Source organism: Pinus tabuliformis, chromosome 5_2 (genome assembly GCF_031772625.1).
Source record: "Pinus tabuliformis cultivar Carrire ecotype Pingquan chromosome 5_2, CPIR1, whole genome shotgun sequence".
In the NCBI taxonomy this organism is placed as follows: domain Eukaryota; kingdom Viridiplantae; phylum Streptophyta; class Pinopsida; order Pinales; family Pinaceae; genus Pinus; species Pinus tabuliformis.
Genome location: NC_142306.1, coordinates 944,113,045 through 944,126,813, shown reverse-complemented (window position 1 = coordinate 944,126,813; position 13,769 = coordinate 944,113,045). Strand labels below are relative to the sequence as shown.

Below are 13,769 nucleotides of genomic sequence, written 5' to 3'. Positions count from 1 at the left end.
CGACAGGAGAACTAATCATCTTGTCCACAGGAGAACGAATCATCCTGCCCCACAGTCGCCACGGGAGAACTAATCATCCCGACCCACAGGAGAACTAATCATCCTGTTTCACAATTGCCACGGGAGAACTAATCATCCCGGCCCACAAGAGAACTAATCATCCTATTCCACAGTTGCCACGGGAGAACTAATCATCCTGACCCACAAGAGAACTAATCATCCCGGCCCACAAGAGAACTAATCATCCTGTTCCACATTTGCCATAGGAGAACTAATCATCCCAGCCCACAGGAGAACTAATCATCTTGTTTCATAGTTGCCACAGGAGAACTAATCATCTTGTTTCATAGTTGCCACAGGAGAACTAATCATCTCGGCCCACAAGAGAACTAATCATCCTGTTCCATAGTTGCCACGGGAGAACTAATCATCCCGACCCACAGTTGAACTAATCATCCTGTTCCACAGTCGCCACGGGGTATCACAGGGGAAGGTTGAACCTAGCATCTTGTACATAGCGCACCACCAGGGGAGGGTGAGTCGCCCTGTGGTCGTATGTTGCTCTAGTAAGTACACCAAGCCCCCCAGAGCTCCCATAGCTCAATGCATGCAACATGCATGACCCTTATAAGAAGGTCTCTCAACGACTCCAAGTCGTTCGGGAAAGTCACAGATTTGACCTTTCCTCGGGGCTTTGACAAAATGTCTGTGATCTGTACATCAGTCTCAATGCGATGGAGCCTCCTCGCTCATTGACTTACCATATCCCAGATAAGGCAGTATCTGATGTCTATCTGCTGGAGAAATCATCAAATATGAGATTCCTTAATAATCGAACCCCCCCTCTGGTTGTCACAGAGAATCACAGTGGTATTCATCATGTGTACAAACAACTCACTTAAGAGCTTCTGCAACCATGCAGCTTCACACGAGATCATACTTGTAGCTATGTATTCGGTCTCGGTGGTGCTTATAGCAACCGACTTCTGCTTCCTGCTCATCCATGATATCGAAGCAGAATCCAAAGAGAACCAGCACTGAGAAGTGCTCTAGTGATCCTCCACACTGCCTGCCCAGTCAGCGTTTGAATAATCATGCAATTTCATATTTCCAGCAGTGTATCTCAATCCATGAGAGATTGTGCCCTGAAGATATCTTAGAAGATTCTTGGCACCAATTAATGAGGCTCAAACAAATATGAGTTCACCATGCTAACTGCAAAACATACGAGGAAAGTTCACTAAGAGCATCAATGCGAATGAGTTTATGAAACTCATAGGCATTTCCCAAATCTTGTCCGACATCACTACCATATAACTTCTGAAAGTTAAGATCCTCGAGGTAGTCACGGGTTGCAGTTTACCATTCCACATCTGGAATCCAACTCCCTCTTACTTCTGCAAATGAGAGGGTCTGCACCTGTCAGAAATAGGTCGTCCTCATAAGGTGCCGGTATGAGAGGTCTATCATCCACAACCTTTGGGTAATGGTTTGGATCGGTTTCACTCCTAGTGAATCTCAACTTCATCAGACAACTATCAATCCTCTCATACTACGCCCGGGGTGTTTTGCTTCAAGCCATAGAGGGCTTTCTTCCACCTGTATACATGAGATTCCCGATCATGAATCTCAAACTCCTCGGGTTGTTCCAAACCTGTGGACCTGCTGCATGAGGGGAATGGTTCCCTTGTAAGATTTTCCTTAGGTACATCTCAGACATGTACCTTCATGCTCTTCTTGAATTCAGGCATCCCTATCACCATTTGACTCACATCGGGTAGGGCCCCAAAGGTAGACCTCCGGTGTTATAGATGCGATATGTCAATTGACATGATCCCCAATGGACCATCTTGCAACTTGATACAAATTGCCAACCTTGAACCCATGAGAAAAAGCATCTTTGAAAATTCTATTTTTTAACACGTACCTTTGCATCAATGAATGCCAGCCTAAAACCTTTGACTTCCATTTCCGAGATGGGCACCAGGTTGTTCTTGCGATTAGGTACATAAAAGAGACTCTTGTAAATGAATAGAGTTACCCTCATTCAGTTGAGGGGTAACATTCCCTACACCCTTTCCGGGATAGGTGGCATCGACTCCAAGTATAATCCCACGGTTGTTTCTGTCTCTACCAAATTCGAGAGAGCACCCTTCTATCCGATGAGGTGCCTTGAAGCACTATGATCAATAAGCCAGATTCCCAAAGAATTTGAAGGAGAGCGCCAATACAAGATAACGCTTCTTTATCTTATGAGAAACAACATTTGATTCTTCATACCTGGGGTTCCTTGCTTTCTTTGAAGAGTCGGTTGTTTCCTTGATGACCTGTATTACCTGTCGTTCCTCTGATCATTGAAGATGTCCCTGGAATGATTGTTATCATCATCAAGTGATGTGTCTCTGCCATTCAGACACTCCTTCGTATAATGGCCAAACTTATTGCAACCAAGGCATCTGCGTTTCCTTCCACCCTTAGATCCAAACTTCCTAATGAAGTGATCTTTAGGTAGGCCATTAGAAAGTTCTGCTGCGCCATTCTAATAATATTCTCTGCTTCGACTTCACCCTTGGTGAATTTGAAGAGGGATGAGGAATCCACTAATCCTTTTGTCCTTTCCCAATTGTCTTCGGTGATTGCTCTTTCACTCTTGCTTGGGCATTGTCTTCACCTCGGGTCTGATACCATGTCAATTTTAGGTATGTTCTATGCTTATAGCAATTTATTTCAATTTTCACAGTTAGCTCTATATCTTTTCTAGATTAGCAATCACATCAATATTAAAGTAAACTGCAGATAGAACATAAACATAAATCATAGAAGACAAGCCAAGACAAGAGGACACAAGATGTGGCGTTAGCCAGGGACAAACCCTTGATCAATTCTTATATGTTCTTCCATAGTTCAGCGGAGAGAGAGAGAGATAGTACATTTACAACAGAAGTCAACACTTTGACTTATCTAGATAAGAGCATAGATCATCTTTAAGAAGATGATACATGAGATTAGTTGAAGACATGCTGCTTCAACTAATTCTCCAAGGTGACTCCTTCACTTATCGTTGTGCTGCATTTCATCATCATGTTGCACGTCACTGCGCTGCACCATGCTGCACCTATCATCACTATGCTGCATCTCATCACGCTTCATTAATCATGGCTGTACCCATCATTGTATTGCATTATGTGCCATTGCTGCACCATGTTGCCATATTGACCTATGTGATGGCTACATCTTGCTTGCTTGTTGTCCCTTGCTTGCTTGTTGTCCCTAGCATGCTTGTTGTCCCTAGCATGCTTGTTGTCCGTTGCATGCTAGCTGTAACATTGCATGCTTGGTGTATTTGCTGCTATGTAGCATGCAACTATCCCAATGTTAGTTAGTTGTCCCTTGCATGCTGCTCTCCTTTGGAGACAAATGCTCTGGCTGTTCCGGTAGTTCTCGACAGTTCCCGGTAGTTCCGGAAATTCCGATAGTTCTGGCAATTTCGGCAATTCCAACTGTTCCCGACAGTTCCGGCAATTCCGGCTTTTGCCCTCTGCGTCAGCGTTCCCACCTGTTCTGGCAATTCCCAGCAGTTCCAACAGTTTCGACAATTCCCGCTGTTCCTAGCAGTTTCGACAATTCCGGCTATTCCTGGGAGTTCTAGCAGTTTTGGCTTTTCCAGGCAGTTCCGGCTTTTCTCGGCAGTTCTGGCTTTTGCACTCTGCGTCAGCTTTCCCGACTGTTCCTACAGCTCCTGGCAGTTCTGGCTATTCCTGACAGTTCCGACAGTTCCGGCTTTTCCTGGCAGTTCCGGCAGTTCCCACCAGTTCCGACTTCTACCCTCTGGATTAGGGCAGCGTTATCCCTTAGGATCTCTCCTCCTACTAAAACCCAAAGACAAGTAGAGAGGAAGAGATCCCAAGTGTGTTGAAATGACTTGAAGTCCACCTCTATTTATACTAAAACGTTGAGCACAAGTGGGGTTTATTTGGTTGCTGGCCGACCTTGACGAATTGTCCCATAACACAAATAAATTCATATCTCCATGAATACTTATTGGAATCAGATGATCTTTAGATCAATCCTACACCTCTCGATGAGGGGGATCCATTAAAAACATCAGCTTACATTAATAAGATGACCCACATGGAGTTTGGCCCTAGTTGCCAATTTTAACATATATCATCTTTAAAGTTTTGGAAAATTTGGTGGAGTCTAAGTGTTAATTTTTAATTATTAAATTTTTCCCATTGGTGGGGATTTTTAATAATTATTTGATGTAAAATGTAATAAGTGTTGTTTATAGAAGCTGTAGGGGGTATGAGTACTTCTACCCCTCAAAACCCATTGTTTCTAATTTCTGGCAAACAATAACAAATAATTAGTTGGAATTTGGAAAATAAAAATGGGAAGAAAATAAAAAGTTCTCTCCGAGTGAAAATGATAAAAACTGAGATGGAAATTCCCAAATATTAAAGTCAAGTCAAAAAATGATGGGAAGTCCATTTACCAAGAAAATATGGCTCAAGGAAAATTTCGATTGGTCCATAAAAGAAGCCCATGTCCCAGCAAATTGAATTTTTAAAGAAGATGGTCCATGATGGTTGAATTGAATGAGAGATCTTCGAGGAAAAGGATGGGAAAATTTTTTGAATGCTCCAAAACCACTCCAACAATCAATTTTTGTTCCACCCAACTCCTCCTTCAAGGCAAATGTCTCTCTCTCATGGAGATCTGTGCAGGGGCACCAAGGGACACGATTTGATGGACATGGATCTAGCCATTTTCTTGTTGGATCTAGACATTTTCACTTAGAGGGTATTTCCTCTCATATTTTTCTATAAATTGAGGCTCTCACACCTCACTTGAGGAATTGTAAATCGAGCTTTTGGTTAAAGGAAGCTCTGCAAAATTTGTACTGGAATTATTTTGAGCTAATAAAAAGAAAGACTTTTGGGGAAAAAGCTTTGTGGTGTTATTCTTCTAAATCTATGGTAATATTTTTTTGATTTCTTGTTCTTAATGCTCTACTGGTGCTAATCAAATTTTGTTAGTTCACTTTCCAATTTGTGGATTTATTATTTGTAAAGTATCTTGCATTAATATTTGAGTTTAGAGAAACACTCTAGATCTAGAAGCGCTAGTGGGTTTTTGGTTGAACCCCTAGTCTTCTTTTTCATTGTGCTATTTATCTTCTTGTGGATCTAACAAATTTATTTCAAGTGTGTAGAGATCTATACTTGTTGAGTTAGATCTTGAGCATTTGGGGAAGTTTTTGGTTGAACCAACCAACTCTCAAGGGATAGAAGTGGAAGAACCCACATCGATCTCTCTCAAAGGCTTATCAAACGATTTATTTTTAGAGGGAGTTTCCTTGCCATAACTTGAGCATATTATCATTAAATCTCCAGATCTATTTATTTATGCACTTTATTTGTCAGATCTAGCTATTTTAGAGCTTATTTTTGCTACCCAAGAGTGAAGGTGTCCTCACACTCTTTGGGCTAGTAGATCTGTAAATTTTTGTATATATTCTAACCCCTTTGTACATAAATCATTTTCCTCTTGTATATATTTGGATCTCCTCTCTATTTTTGTGCAGATCTGAAGGAGGATCAAGGGTTTGGCATTGGAAATTTTTCCTTGCAGGTGTATGCTTGAAGATTCAAAGAGACAAATATATTTTTGGAGCTCAAAACCTACACTTGTTTGTTGATCAAGTCATCTCCCTCTCCTCTCTCCATTTCCCTGTGCAAATCCTATACGACTAGGGTTTTGAGGAAGCTGTCCTCAATTTTTTGAAGCCTTTTCTCTTGGCTGCAAGCATAGGAGAGGTTTCTCTTTTTCTCTTGTGCGAAAATTCCTCTTCTCTTGGACGTCAAAGCTTAAGCTTAATTATCTTGAAGAGAAAGTGAATTTTTTTTGGAGGATTATCAAATTCCTTTGGAGGAATTTTCTCATTTGTAAATTTCACCATAAATTTGTAAATAATTTTCTTATTTTTCTTGGTTCTTTGAGGAAGGGTATTAGCTCATTGAAGCTCATTTTTTGTAAACCCTCCTCTAGATCTAAGCCCTCTCTTCTCTCTAAGAGGGTTTCAATTTGTAATAATAATAAAAGAGAATTTTCTTTGAGGGAGCTTGGGGTTTTCTCCCCTTGGTATCCCACCTCCTCATTTGGTAGGAGAACCTCTTGGATAGCTAGTCACTAACTCATTTCATTTTCTTTTGCTAGCTTAGTCATTAGATCTAAATCACTATCTTGTTCATTTTTGCATTGGTAGCTTAGATCATTTTCTTGTTAATTGCATCATTTAATTTCTAGATCTAGTCTCTTGTTTTCATTGTGCAAGTAGTTTTAATCACTCATCATTCACTTGATCTAATTGGCATTTTCATTGAAGTAGTTTTTAGCTTCTTGATCTAATTGTCATTTGCTTCATTGGTTGTTTAGCATTCTAAACACACTCTTTACTAATCAATTAATTTGATCATATAAGTGGAATGGTCTTTGTCTTTGATAAATCTTAAGATATTTCACTTTTGAAGCATTTTGGTTTTAATTATCAAATCTCACTTGGAGCACTTGTGATAATTTAGCATCTTAATTTGCACTTTAGATCTCTCTAAAATTAACCTCCAAGCATAAGCTTGGTTGATATGACCTTCCATAACTATCATTCAATTCCCTGAATTTGAGTTTGGAGCAAAGGTTAAAACATGTGACTTGACAGTTCTCTTGTCGCCGAGTCCCTTGTAGGAACGAAGACACACGGGTTGTTTTTAAGTCCCAGGTTGTATCGTTAATGAGGCCTTAACCTCCTCTTCCTAGTCTTATTGCAACCACCTCATTCTTTACCAAGTTGAAGGAGTTGAGGGGAAGTCAAACCATAGATTAGACATATAATAAAATTTACCAATACCACTTGATTTTACACACTCACATAACATTTTCCATCTTGCATTGGTTATTGTACAATTTGGATTGTGAGCTTATCATTTACTTGCAAATATTGTATATTTTTGTACTTGTTAATTTCATTTTCATGTGCTCACGTTAATTGTCCTTCAAATGTTATATCATAATTGAGCATCTTCCTTTTGTTGAGAAATCTAGGGCATCAAGGTTAAGTGATTTCTCTTCTATTAGTAATTGCTTGTGAATGCTTTTTACTTCTTAGATTAGGATCTTCTTTTACTTATGTTAGTATAGTATTATTCTTCATCAAACAACTACCAATGCATGAACCATAAAGAGACAAGAGACACAGAATATAGGCTATAAGCCAGGGCCAAAACCTCTCCTACTTGAGAGGAAAACCCGAACAAATTCTTCTTCTTATAGAGATTCCAATTGACGAATACCAAGACCAAGACCCTTGACCTATTTGTCACTCCAAGACCAAGACCCTTGACCTATTTGCCACTCCAAGACCAAGACACAAGTTCCCCTTTCACTGCTTCTCTTTCATGCCCAAGTCAACACTTGATCCAACTGCTTGTCTTCTTTGTACTTCGGCTATACTTCAGATTTTCGGTCCTTGGTTCAACATTGCACTCCTTGTCTCTATTTTAGAAACCCTAGCACATGTGTTTGACCAACTTTGACCCTTTATCTTCCTCGCTCTAGAAGGAGACTTTCTTCCTTCAACTCGGCTACCCTTAGGCTTGACTTCTTCCTGAATTCGGTTGTCTTAGAGGTCTGCAATAACTTCGGCTTTTTCTGCACTGGAAATAGTCCCTTTACTTCGCACGTGTGGAGGTTATTTGACCCAAAAACAGTCCAAAACAAGGCTAAAAGACTTTGCTGTTCCTTCCTTCCTTCTCGCTGGTTATAGCCTGGAGGAACATGTACAATCTGTATAGTGCACACTATAGAATACAAAAAGCCTTCTTCCTAGACTGGGAGGCCTATTAACTCATTGATATAAATATATAAACATTTTAGATTATTATTCTCTCTAAGTTATTCATTGGGAATATGATCTGGGAGATTTCATAACTAAGCTGTTTAATAACTGAACTGAGATCCTAAAACCCCAAAAATCTTGATCATATCTCTGACTAAGTTGCCATTAATTTCTAATCAAATTGATTTGTAGTTTTTGATTTTAAGAGTTGTTATTGACCAGATGGATCTCAAAGGACATTAAAAACTTACACACATAAAGCATAGATGCATATAATTCATTACTGAGTAGATTCAGGAAAATTGAAGTTGAACAAACCCAGTTGTTCAACTTCATTCCTCCCTTTGGTGGGGTTTGGGACAGTCCCGTTTTTTTTTTTAAATGGCAAACTTGTGTGTTTTTGTTCATTGATTTCTTGTCAAACAATCACCAAGACTTGAATCAATTTTATATTGATATGAGGGGCAAAAGCTACAAAAAGGATTTATTAACAAACAATAACCACCATGAATTGAATTAATTTTATATTGACATGGAGGGAAAAAGTTACAAAAAGGGGTTTCTTAACAAACAGACACAATTAGAAGGCTTGAACCAATTTTATATTGATATGGAGGGCAAAAGTTACAAATAGATATGAAGGGGTGTGGTTTCACATGTAGAAATCTGTTGGTTAATGTTTATTTTTAAACCTTTTTTCCAGGCTACAAGTCATGCAGCCCACCTACGTTAAAAAAATGTAAGGAAACATCGTTTCCATACGGGAAAATAAATTAAATTCCAAGAAGCATAGTAAATGTTTCCCAGAAGTTTCCATGCAAGAAAAGTCTGGGAAACATTTCCTAAAGATTTCCTAGCCCCTCCTTATTGTTTATGTACCAGAAACATTTCCTGTATGGAAATTGCAAATTGTTATGCTTTGGTTACAAGCGCATTAACCCTACAGAATCTATAGATAGTAACTTGTAAGCAATTCTATCTTCTGGTTGTTCTTATAGAGCTGTGGAGAAGCCATGAAACATGAAAATCAATTTTTAAGATTGTAGCAAAGTTCTTTAGAAATATAAATATTAAATAACGGTGTATATTTTTATCTCAACAAAGTAACTATTCATAAAGAGCGCGCATAACATGGCAAGGAACGGTGATGATTGCCATGAAAAGTAGAAATTGTCATTGCTTTATTTAATAAGAACTGACTCATAAGTTTGCAGCCACTGCTATGAAAACTTAAACATTGATATTTTCATTTAACATTTAAATAACACCTTCTCAGATCAGAGGCTTTTGTGAGAAGAGTAATTATGTTCAAGCATTTCCGGATTACACACATGAGACATTTTGATTGTCGACGTTTCGAGCCAGCAAAGTGTGGCTCATCATCAGGACATAGATAAGAAATCTGATCATGCATTGAGAGATAAATAGGTGAGAGATGGAGAGACATTAGTTTAGATGAACGTTATGAGGTCAAGATTAAAACGTTTAAAATAATTAATGAAAATAATGACCAACTGAAAATTTAAGAGAGAATTGGTTGTCTTCAAAAAAGTGGAAACGATTGATGGGATCTACAGGAATAAAATGTGTTCCACGAGTTAGATATATAGACAAGAGTGAATTTAATGACTGGATACAAAATAAATTACTAAGTGAGACTACCCCTATGGGTAGTGCAAATGATTAATCACAAGTTAATGATCAATTTGGCAATGAAACCCAAACAATTAATGTGAAAGATCCAGATGATTGGATGACCACAATGAAAGAGTGGATTGAATCTATCACGATCATAAATAGCTCTCCTATAACTGGAATGTCTCTGGTGGATTCATATATATATATATATATTGACATTTTTCAGTTGGTCATTATTTCTTTTAAATGTTTTAATCTTGACCTCGTAACGTTCATCTAACCTAATGTCTCTGCATGTCTCACCTATTTATCTCTCAATGCATGATCAGATTTCATATCTATGTCATGATGAGCCACACTTGCTGGCTCGAAGCGTTGACAATGAAAATGTCTCATGTGAGTTATCCAGAAATGCTTGAACATATTTAAATAACACTTCAAACACTGTGAGAGTTTCTGTTATAAGCATATTTATATTAATATATTTATACACAAAAAACTCAATGCCGGCAAAGTTATGTGTGAGTCTGTAAGAAAGGTAGACCCATATATATGTACATACATAATAGGTTTATTTTTAATATATACAGGATATGCATTATCATATATATACATACATATATATATATAGATACATATATATAGATACATACGTGTTTTCTGCTGTTGATTATTGGTACAATTTGAGGAGTACACTTGGGCTTAACTCATGTTAGTCTGAAAATTCTGTTTTTGTATCGTGGCACACTGTGTTTGACACTGTGTGCATGTGTAGATTGTGCATACTTGTCGCTTGTAAGTGCATGCTGCAAATATAACAAACATCCATATATGGTTCTAATCTTCCCTTTTTTGCATGTGGCTCTGCAGATTATATATCAGGTGGACTAGCTCCTGGACCTTATGGCATAATAGTTTCTCTCTTTGTTCCCTTCTTTCTTGACATACCAGTTTCAACGCGGTTTCAAATTTTTAGTGTCCGGTTCTCTGATAAGTCATTTGTCTACCTTGCTGGACTTCAAGTATGATGTTCCTGTTATTTCTAAGTATATGTGACTTCCATTTCAGAAATGATTCAGATGATTTAGTTGCATTTTCTTATGGGGTACTAATTATCTGAGGCTTTGTTTTGCAGCTTCTCCTTTCATCATGGAAGAGATCCTTTATACCAGGGTTTTGTGGAGTACTTGCTGGCTTATTATATCGAATGAACATTTTTAGAATTCAAAAATTAAAGGTCTTCCTTCTGTCTCTTCGTTTGCAAGGATAGTATGGAATCCTTTGAAATGAATAAAATTATGTTTCATTGTTTAAACATCTTTAACAAGCATCAAATTGTACAACTTAAGTTATAGATAGACCTTAAGATCGTATAGATTTTTGCATACAAAAGAAGATATGTGTTCATTGTTCTTCCATGTCCCTGCATGGACTACCTTCTATTGTTTTGAAGCGTCTTCAGGTTATGAGTAGGTTTGTAGGAAATAACAAACCATGGAAAATTGTGTAAGAATTTTTCTTTCATTTGGAAATAGATTTAATACACTGCCAATGTGCCTGAAGTAGCCAGTAATGTTATAATCTGAAAATAAGTTATCATGTTTTAATATATAGTTTGCAGTTTCCATTTACATGCACTTCTAGGAACATAGATTAAAAATGGCCGTAGAAAATGTAGTGATAATCATCTTTCTAACTTGTACAGCTTCCTAAATCGGTAGCATCTACTGCTTCGTGGCTTTTTTCTCCATTAGTCTCTGGAGGGTCATCTACCGTTTCCTCAAGAAGAACTGTCACAAGAGAGACAATAGATGCTCCGTTGGGTCAACAATTTCAGGTCAGTTTTCTGCAGAATCATTTAAGTTATGGTGGAGAAATGAATGCCTAATTGTTTGAACTTTGACTTGTACAATTGAAAGAACATCTAATTTTTTAATTGTTATTATTATTTCTAGCATTGTTGCGAGTTTCCTACAACCCAAGAGTGTGGGACTAATCTACTGGCATACCCCGAAATAACAGTGGCATGCTCACAACTGGCATAGTGCTAAACGTAGATTTCGTTTGAAATTCCACATGCCATGAGCCACTGAAGGTTTAGATAATATCATTGTTTTTATGGCTAGTTGAGGTCTAGATACTATCATTGTTTTGATGGCTTTTAGTAGTCCTAGTTGAGGTCTTACAAACTAAAACATATAAAGGGCCAAACTTGCATATTCTCTATCTAGTCCTCTGTTTAGACTTTTCTGTATATTTATATGTAAATCACTTGTTTCCTAGGGTACTTTAATAATCTAAAACTAATTTAGGACTATTGGCAATTGCCTGACCAGAAGCTTAGAGTGATGGCAGTTGCTTTTATAGGTCAAGTGTATTAGTGGGAACTTGCCTTTATATAAATTCAGTGTGGACTTAGTTTCAGAAATTATGTTCCAACAAGAAGAACCTTTCTAGGAAGGGATTTTTATTTGGGAAGTGGGCTTGTCAAGGTTTTGATTGTATCTGCATGGTAAGATAGCGCTGTTGTGTATACAGCTTGTTATTTTCTCTTTCACTCTCTTTTAGATATGTGTACTTCCTAATAATTGCATTCGATAGGAACTGATACTATAATTTGAAAAACAAATGAAAGCTTCAAGCTGAAAATATGCCATTCAGAGTAGGATATAGCAAAAAGGCTAACTATTCTGTTTGCTTGGAAATATGAGCAGGGTAACTGGGTTGCACCTACGATGGCTGAATCAGAGGCAGCCATTTCTACTCTAGTTTCTATGGGTTTTGATAGGAGTTCAGCTATACGAGCACTCGCACAAGCAAGAAATGACATCCATGCTGCAGCAGAACTACTTCTTAATAGTCACTCACAGTAAATATTAAGAATTGTTTATTTGCTTTTGTAGGGATTTTTTTAGATGACTTGTAGACGGACAAATTCATGCATATTAAGGCGTTAAAAGATCTTTTAATCTTGTAATTCTTGTCTTCAGTTTTTGTTCTAGATGCAAAAAGGATGTAGGCCCTTTATTGAGATGAGTTCCTGCTTTCTCTTTGAATTATCCAATCTGTACAGACTGCAGAAAGTGACCTAGGGATGTAAATTTTCCTTTATCATTAAGGCCAAGGTTCCTGTGCAGGGCTATTCATTAGAGGTCCTGTTGGGTGTGCTTTCCAAGAATACCATGGATTCCAAACATGTAATTACCTTCTATAACTGTATGTGCCTAACACTTCATGCTGCACACCTTTAATGGACTGAACATAGGCTGAATCTTGGTGAATCGGAGATAATAGTAATTATGCACAAATAAGTGAGAAAGGGAAGACAGCTCTGACTATTTACTTACAAAAGGTAATTTTAGTCACAAGTTTGCCCAATAGTCTTGCATGCACCTCTTTGTTTTGTTATGTTTGGGTTGATTTTTACCACAATGTTGGATCAAAAATTTTCGTGCCATGTATTATAACAATGGTCTGTTTTAATTGCACGTTCCCTTGGTTTTATTTTCTTATTCCATATCGTTAACAATGCAACTCTTTTCCTTTGAGCGAGTCATGCAATAGATGGCTGCGGACTGCATTTTGGTTCCATAATAAGATATTCGAACTTGATTAAATTGGCAAAATAGATGACTGTTGGTTTGAGTCTTATTTTCAGACTAGAAGTTTCATACCTTTTATTATTTGAGGCGGCTCTGTAAACTCATGAAGCAATATATTAACTACAGAACTCATCAAGCATGTATCCATATAAATAAGGAATCAAAATTACTCCCATCATGTTGGGATTTATACTTGTGGCCATGCATAATTGTGAATTGGTAAGGATCTATTGATTATCAAAACATAAGAGAAGGGCACCGTGGCCATAAATGAGAAGAAACTAGATAGAACTAGCTTTGTTAGATGCCCATATGAGAATGTGTTGATTATGATACTAAACCTAGCTTATATTACCAGTGTTATCTGGCTAATTCAATCGGGTTTCAGTGTCCACACTCGGGGAAGATTGAAACATGTATATTGGTATATTGTATATTGAGTTGCTTAGGTAAATTTTCAAATACAATTTGTTGGTTGACTCAAAGTGGCCCCTTCAACTCTGACAACATGCGCCATATTCATTCTTATTTTTTTTAATGCATAATGCTTAATTACCCAGCTGACTTAAAAAATTTAAGTGAAGATATAGGGTAGAAAGGAACTTATGAAAAAATCAACTCCTTTAATATTTGGT

General features: G+C 37.7%; 1 pseudogene across 1 annotated transcript in view; it reads left to right on the top strand.

Moving 5' to 3' along the window:
* LOC149162372 (rhomboid-like protein 20) overlaps positions 1 to 12,681 on the top strand; it is a 75,929-nt pseudogene extending 63,248 nt beyond the window's left edge. Inside the window, exons 5-8 of the transcript XR_016261926.1 lie at positions 10,403 to 10,554; positions 10,668 to 10,769; positions 11,238 to 11,369; positions 12,247 to 12,681. The product of XR_016261926.1 is annotated as a rhomboid-like protein 20 (transcript). The remainder of the gene's footprint in view (positions 1 to 10,402; positions 10,555 to 10,667; positions 10,770 to 11,237; positions 11,370 to 12,246) is intronic.
* Positions 12,682 to 13,769: the final 1,088 nt, after the last annotated feature.